This window comes from Mus caroli, chromosome 14 (genome assembly GCF_900094665.2).
Source record: "Mus caroli chromosome 14, CAROLI_EIJ_v1.1, whole genome shotgun sequence".
Taxonomy (NCBI): domain Eukaryota; kingdom Metazoa; phylum Chordata; class Mammalia; order Rodentia; family Muridae; genus Mus; species Mus caroli.
Genome location: NC_034583.1, coordinates 12,986,922 through 12,994,214, shown reverse-complemented (window position 1 = coordinate 12,994,214; position 7,293 = coordinate 12,986,922). Strand labels below are relative to the sequence as shown.

The window sequence follows — 7,293 nt, the reverse complement described above, 5'->3', positions numbered from 1 at the left end:
TGCACAGCTTCTGTCTGCATCAGATCCACTTAATAGCTGTTCAGCCTTTACCACAAAAGCTCCTTGGGTCCCATTGACACCATGCTCCCATGGGTTTCCCTGCACTGATTAAGGACTTAGACTGTTATTAATAGAAGCCGGCTGCTTGGGAGGCTGGGAATTTCACAGGGTTCAGGCCTGCTTGGGTAACACAGATCCCCTCTTCTGAGAACAGACAAACAGACCCTGACACTCGCTCAGGCACTTTCCTCATTCCTTCCTGTGTTGTTTAATTTTCATAGGCACATCCCCTCGGATGTTCCAAGATCCTAATTTACAGACAGGGAAACTGAGTCACAGGGATGTAAGCTGATTTGCTTACGGCTATCTGGCAAGACAGTTAACAAGCCATCAACCTCCCTATTCCCCAATTCTGTAATGTCCAAGGACAGACAGGCTTAGCTGTCAGTACCAGGCAGGGGATTGTTCAGCCGACAGTAGCCAGTGTTACTTACTGCAAAAGGTCCGTCCACCCTGTAATGACTCTGAGTCACCTTTGTGCCATCGAATGCTGCCTTCCAGAAGACTTCTAAGATCTCTAAGGCCTCTACTGAAAGCAATCACTTTTCATTGCGGGTGCAAATAGAGTCACTATGGAAACCATCAGTATAGCACTACAGAGAGAAGCAGGGAAGGGGCCAAAGGATGAAATACAAAGAGGTCCTTACACGTTCCTCACATTGGACACAATCTTAGTTATATTCTATAACCTGGGACCCTCAGTCTCCTCACCCTGTCCCAGTCTGAGGCTCAAAAGATGTACACACACACACACACACACACACACACACACACACCTACCACCACCACCTGCTTGCCAGCCTGTTCCTTCTCTGAAGGATTAATATATGCAAATAAGCTGGAAGTTTCCTCAAACCTGTTTTTCCATGGGTGACCAAAAAGTTTGGCTTATCTCCACGTCTGCCGAATTCTGTGAACCTACCCTGTGCCAAGTTTCAGCTGGGGAGCAGGAAGAGACCAGGGTCTGTCCTCTCTGTTCAGCCCTGTGGGCAAGGGTCAAGACGCCTGTGTAGATCAGGCCCTACTGCTCTGTGTCCTCATAGCGGAAAGGGAGGCACACCCTCATGAGGAAGCGAGGGGCTCCTGAAGGGGCTGGAGGAGTTTTAAAGAAGTTACAGGTGGGGCACTGTGGTAAAGTGTCTGCCTAGCTTGCACACAGCCTTGGGTTCCATCCTTAGCTCCAGAAAAAAAGCTCCAGGGGAATGGGGGTGAAGGCTTTTGGAGCCTTGGTAGGCCCACACCCCAGAGTCAAGAAAGGAAAAGTGCATCTGGTGGCCCAGTGGCATCTGCTGGGACTTTGCCACATAACCGGAGATGGGTGAGAGACTGAGATCAGCTTGTACAATCTCGGGCTGGGCAGCTGGGCTCTCAGCCAGGAAAAAAAAATCTGCTTCTTTGAGAACAAGAGGGTGGAGAGAGGGAGAGAGACAAAGAGGAGGAAAGAGAGAGAGAGAGAGAGAGAGAGAGAGAGAGAGTCAGAGGAAAATAGATGATGAAGAAAACCCAAGAGCCAAGAACTCGGGTTTTGAGGAAAGAGCCTTTTAGACAGGAACAGGGAGTGGAAAGTGGGAATTAAGAGCTGAAGGTAGCTGGGCATGGTGGCGAACACCTTTAATCCCAGCACTAGGGAGGCAGAGGCAGGCGGATTTCTGAGTTCAAGGCCAGCCTGGTCTACAAAGTGAGTTCCAGGATAGCCAGAGCTGCACAGAGAAACCCTGTCTCGAAAAACCAAAAAATAAAAATAAAAAAAATAAAAGGGGGGAGGGGGGACTGAAGGTAGGGGCCACAGGGCTGACCTGCTGAGAGCTACGGGCAGAAGCCATTGGATGAGAGAGAGCTGGTAATGTTTAGATAGCTCTTTGCAGAGTGTTCCAGGACTCTCTCTCTCCTGTTCAGTTCTCACCATGTGGGAGGAGCCCTATTGGTCCCTCCAGAGAGGCAGCCTTTCAGCTCCTTGTTTGGCTTCCTGTGCTGGGTGGGAGAAGCAACAGGCAGAGCTCTGCCTTGAGTTCTTCTCCCAGCCCCACTCACTACACAGACTGAGTTCCAGATAAAAGCCAAAGCAATTCCTCAGAATGTCAGCTCTTCCCTGCCCTCCAGTCCCAGAAGATGTCATGCCACCCACCGGCAACACCTGGGCCAGTGTCCTAGTTCCTGCCCTTCCAGTGTGGTGCTATCTGCCCAGTTCACACCAGATGCCCGCTTCCTTCTCTGGGCTTCCGGGAGTGACTCAGGTAGGTATTGTGTTCTTGTTTATCTCCCTGCCACGTCCCTCTCCCACGGATGGTTTAAGTGCCACGGATCTCAGATCCTGAAGGAGCTAGGCCTGAACTTGACCACAGCAGGTGCTTGGATGGCTGTGACATTAAAGGAGACCTTTGCCTCCTTACCAGCCTTTTAGTCAGCCTGGCTCAGCCTAGGCCTTGTGAGGAGTTTGACTGTCAAGTGGCTACTGAGTTTCTGTTTCTCAGAATCAAAACTCCCTGTTGGCCATGAGTTTCATGACCCACCCTGGTTTTCCTGATCTCTATGCTGTAGATCCTACCCTCCAGAGTCCCAAGCCTAAGCAGGGACTAAAAGCACGTGACACACAGCTTTCCTCTACTTATCTCTCCCATCACTACCCCTTCACCTGGGAATGGAAACCCTCCTAGTACCAAAGGCTGTAGATTAACCCCTGTCCTGTGTGAATTTGATATGAGCTGCCTCACAGTAGTCTTTTTTAAAAAAATTTTATTTAGTTATGTATTTGTGTATTTATTTATTTATTTATTTATTTATTTATTTATTATAAATAAGAACACAGCCGGGCGTGGTGGCGCACGCCTTTAATCCCAGCACTCGGGAGGCAGAGGCAGGCGGATTTCTGAGTTCGAGGCCAGCCTGGTCTACAAAGTGAGTGCCAGGACAGCCAGGGCTACACAGAAAAACCCTGTCTCGAAAAACAAAAACAAAAAAAAAAATAATAAAATAAATAAATAAATAAATAAGAACACTGTAGCTGTCCTCAGATACTCCAGAAAAGGGCATCAGATTTCGTTAAGGATGGTTGTGAGTCACCTTGTGGTTGCTGGGATTTGAACTCAGGACCTTCGGAAGAGCAGTCTTAACCACTGAGCCATCTCGCCAGCCCCGTGAGTGGCTTCCTAATTATCACTCATAATCACCCTTTTCTTGCTTCCTTTTTGTTTTGGTTTGGGTGGTGGTGGTGGTTAAGGTGGAGAGGATTTGTTTTAGAGACAGGGCTTCACAGTGTAACCCAGGCTAGCTTAGAACTAGGATTCTCCTAACCTCAACCTCCTGAGAGCTGGGATTACAGATATGAGAAACATGACCCTTATGCTGTAATAAATAAAAAAGATTAGGGAATCCAGGTCAGCCCAAGCTACCTAGTAAGACCCTGCCTCAAAAAGAAGAAGGAAAAAAGATTAGGGAAAGTGAAGCAGGTTTAAACATACAAGTCTACAGAAAGGATGTTAGCATAGAGAATAGGTAAAAATGTCTGATTTGCTGATTTGGTGCAAGCCTGTGATTTTTAAAATCCCCGATCTTGAGAGGTTCCTGACTTTTCTTTCTTTCTTTTTTTTTTTTTCTATAGGCTGAGACTTTAGAGAGTCACAGTCTTGGGGTTTTTCTGGAAAGCCCCCTTCCCAAGTTTTCCCATCCTATTGGTCCAAGATGCAAAGCCTCGTCTAATGAAGACTCCAGGCCTCGGGATAGCCTCCCTTTCTAATCTTGGGCTCCGCTGTGTATCGGTCTGTCTGTAACTTCTCAGCTCTCAGAGTTCTGAGACAAGCTTGCTCCAGCACCAGCTCAGGAGAGAGGCCCAGCATCCCCTGATCACCTGCAATAAGCTCTACGAACACTTCCTACTGAAAATGGAGCATTGTGATTTGTCTCTTCCGCAGGCAGGTATCGTCATGTCTCGGCTACATCCATTTTTCTCCCCATTGCTATATAATAGGAGTATGTCTTCATTCCAGTGTCTCCCTCCCAAACTTGCGCTCCCAAGAGCTTGTAAGTGAACATGGTCAGCAGGTCATGAGTGAGAACAGCTTAGGAATACCACGTCTCCAACATGCAAGTGCTCACTCACCTTCAGAAGTTTCCGGATGCTTGCCCCCTTGGCTGCACACTTTTAAAGTCCATTTAATTTAATAATTTCATTCATTCGTTCGTTTTGTGTGTCTATGTTGTACTTCTAGAGTTGACTTCCCCCTTCCACCATTTGGGTCCTGGGAATCAAGGACAGAATTTCAGGCTTCGCAGCAAGCACCTTTACCTGCTGAGCCATCTCGCCAGCCTACAGCACAGGTTTTTGTGCACACCAATATGTATATTCTCCCACGCACACATGGAAAGAAGACTGGTAATTGTGTTGAGTCCGGAGTTGGAAAATTAAAGGGCAAGTGAGGGGGAAATAGAAACCTCAACAATCTATGCCTTTGGAACATTTTACAGATTTTACTATTTTATTTTTAATTATGTGCATGTGAGTGCAGGTGCCTGAGGAGGCCAGAAGAGGGCGTCAGATCCTCTGGAGCTGGAATTACAGGTGGTTGAGAGCTGCCCAACTTAGGTGCTGAATCCAAACTCAGGTCCCCTGCAAGGGCAGCAAGCATTCGGAACTTCTGAGCCATCGCTCCAGCCCCAGCCGGTTGGAATATTAAGTAGTATTGTTTCTCAGTTACAGGGGCGTGGGGACGCATCTCCCCGAGTGCTTCGGCCCTCTCTGTTTTCTTTAAACCCACCAAGACAGTCAGTCACCAGACTGCCCTCGAAGCCTGCCACTCAAACCCTCTGACCTCCTACTGCTGTCTGGCAAAAGCTACAACTAAGGGGGAAACAGAGAGCTCCTTCAAGGGGAGTCCAGCTTTGGGGAGGGGAGGTTAACAATACAGAGGGGCAGGGAGAGTAAACACCATAGCTAACCGCATCCATAAATTCAAAGCGGCTGTGGAGCTAAGGTGTGGCTCTGCTGACAATCTGGAAAGACTTGCTGGTTGGGAAGCCTCGGAAGACGAAGAGGATAAGGAAGGAGAGGAGGCAGTGATGAGGACCTGTGAACTATGGGTACTGTGCCCTTTCTCCTTCCTTCCAGAACATTCCACCACCCTCCTTCCTGCCCCCACCCCTACTACACACACTTCACTGTAAGAATGCTGGCTTATTCTCATTCATGACAATCTCCTTCACCTACCCGCTGGGTTTCCAGCCCTGGCCCATCCCACAACCCAGGGGGACCCGTTTCTCCAACTGGAACCAACAAGCTGTGGCTGAGGCACTGGCAGGGAGGGACCAGCACTATTGGATCATCTGCCTCCCGCAGCCAGTCTTTGGATGTGATGGCAGCAAGCATAGGACCATTGCTGTCTCCTGGTGAGAATTGCTACTCAGGGTCACCCATACAGGCACATTTGCCTGTTCATCCATCCCTTGTCTATCCATCCATCCATCCATCCCTTGTCCATCCATCCATCCATCCATCCATCCATCCATCCATCATGATGATGATGTAACTGAGAATGACCTTGAGTTCTGTTCCTCCTGCCTCTACCTCCTGAGTGCTAGGATTGTAGGCATGTACCATCATGTATGTATATGTATATGTGTGCGTGTGCGTGTGTGTGTGTTTATTCTAGTATAAACAAACAGAGAGGCTGGGAGAATAGCCTGAGTTATATAGCAAGTCCCAGATTAACCTCAAAGGCTAGTGAGAGTCTCAAAACAGGTGGGACTGTGGGGGAGGGTCAGTAGCAAGGGTGGGTGGAGCCTGGGAAGGAGCCCAAGGCAGAAAGGCTGCAGAGGTGGGGGCAGAGGGCAGAGGAGTCTCTATTGGCATCTGTTCCACAGACCACATGATTCTTGCATTCATCAGTGCCTGGACCCCACCTGACCAGCTCTAGTCAATGATTAAGAATTGAGGATGGCAGTAAAGAACGATTATTGCTGAAGCCTAGGGGCAGGGAACATGGTGTACATGAATAAGAAGGACAGACAGACAATCAGAGGCACTAGGAAGATAATGGTTCCATGGGGAAATTATTCGCAAGTGTTCAGATCCCCAGCACCCGTGTAAAAGTTGGATACAACTGAGGGTCTGTATTCCCCGCACTCCTCCCTGAAGGTGGGGGGATACAAACACACAGGCCAAATGCAAAACAAAAATAAATAAATCTTTAAAACTAAAAACCAACAAGGAGTATAGCAAAATGTCATTAGAAGTCATTTTTTTTTTCATAACAGTAGTACTTGGTCTTACTCTCGGTCCCTGGGTTAGCTACTCTCAGGTTCTCGGTCGTCCGAGCAGCATCAAGGAGCTCCAGCTGATAAAATGGGCCTGAACTCAAACCAGATATTAGCTGGGTACTCCCACAGCTTTGTGCCACCGTCGCCCTAGTGTATATAGCGGGCAGGCCATCATCGTAGGTCAGAGCTGGGTTGGTGTTTACCTTTCTCCTTGGGTCGTATGCAGAGTGCATTCTGGTCCCAGTAACACTGGCCCATAAGGGTCAAGGCTGTAAGTGGGCACCAGCTTGATCTCTCTGTGTAAAATGAACTGTGCAGGTATTGCCTTCAACAATAGATTCTTGCTGTCAATTTTCGAAAAGTGACCTTGGCAATAACCTGGGTTGTTTGGGGGTTCCCATGGAACCTTTTGGGTCAACAATTAAATCAGATATACGCCATTCCAAGTACTGGAATTTCCATTTGGTGACAAGAGTTGGGGATCTGTCTTCCCTGTTATTTGGCAATTTCATTTACTGCACCTTCATATATGTGTATATCTTAGAAAGCTTCTACTGTATCAGGTTTCTGTATGACTCCTTAATTTCAGCTCTCCTTTCCCGTATCACTCACTTCTCTTGTTCCCTTCTTCCCTCCCTCCCCTTTTGATACTCGTGTTCCAGCCTGTTCCTGTAAGGTTCATCTCTAACTATCTATTTTATTTTCCTTTCCTAGGGAGATCTATCCCTGTCACCCGGTCCCTCTCTTACCTAATCAGCGGTTCTGTGGATTGTAGTTGGGTCTCATTTGGCCTTACAGCTAGCATCAGCATCCACATATAAGTGTTTTGAATACACACCATGTTTGTCTTTCTGGGGACAGATTATCTCACTCGGGATGACTTTGTTCATTTACCTGCAAATTTCATATTTTCATTTGTTTTTAACAGCTTAGTAAACATTCTTTGTGTAAATGTACCACTTTTTTTTTTTTTAATCCATTCAT

At 47.6% G+C, this 7,293-nt stretch overlaps 1 long non-coding RNA gene across 1 annotated transcript; it reads left to right on the top strand.

Annotated features, from left to right (window-relative positions):
• Positions 1 to 2,014: 2,014 nt before the first annotated feature.
• Positions 2,015 to 5,558, top strand: LOC115029222. The gene is made up of 3 exons (XR_003834783.1): positions 2,015 to 2,294; positions 3,659 to 3,972; positions 4,266 to 5,558. It is a non-coding gene; the product is annotated as an uncharacterized LOC115029222 (long non-coding RNA).
• Positions 5,559 to 7,293: the final 1,735 nt, after the last annotated feature.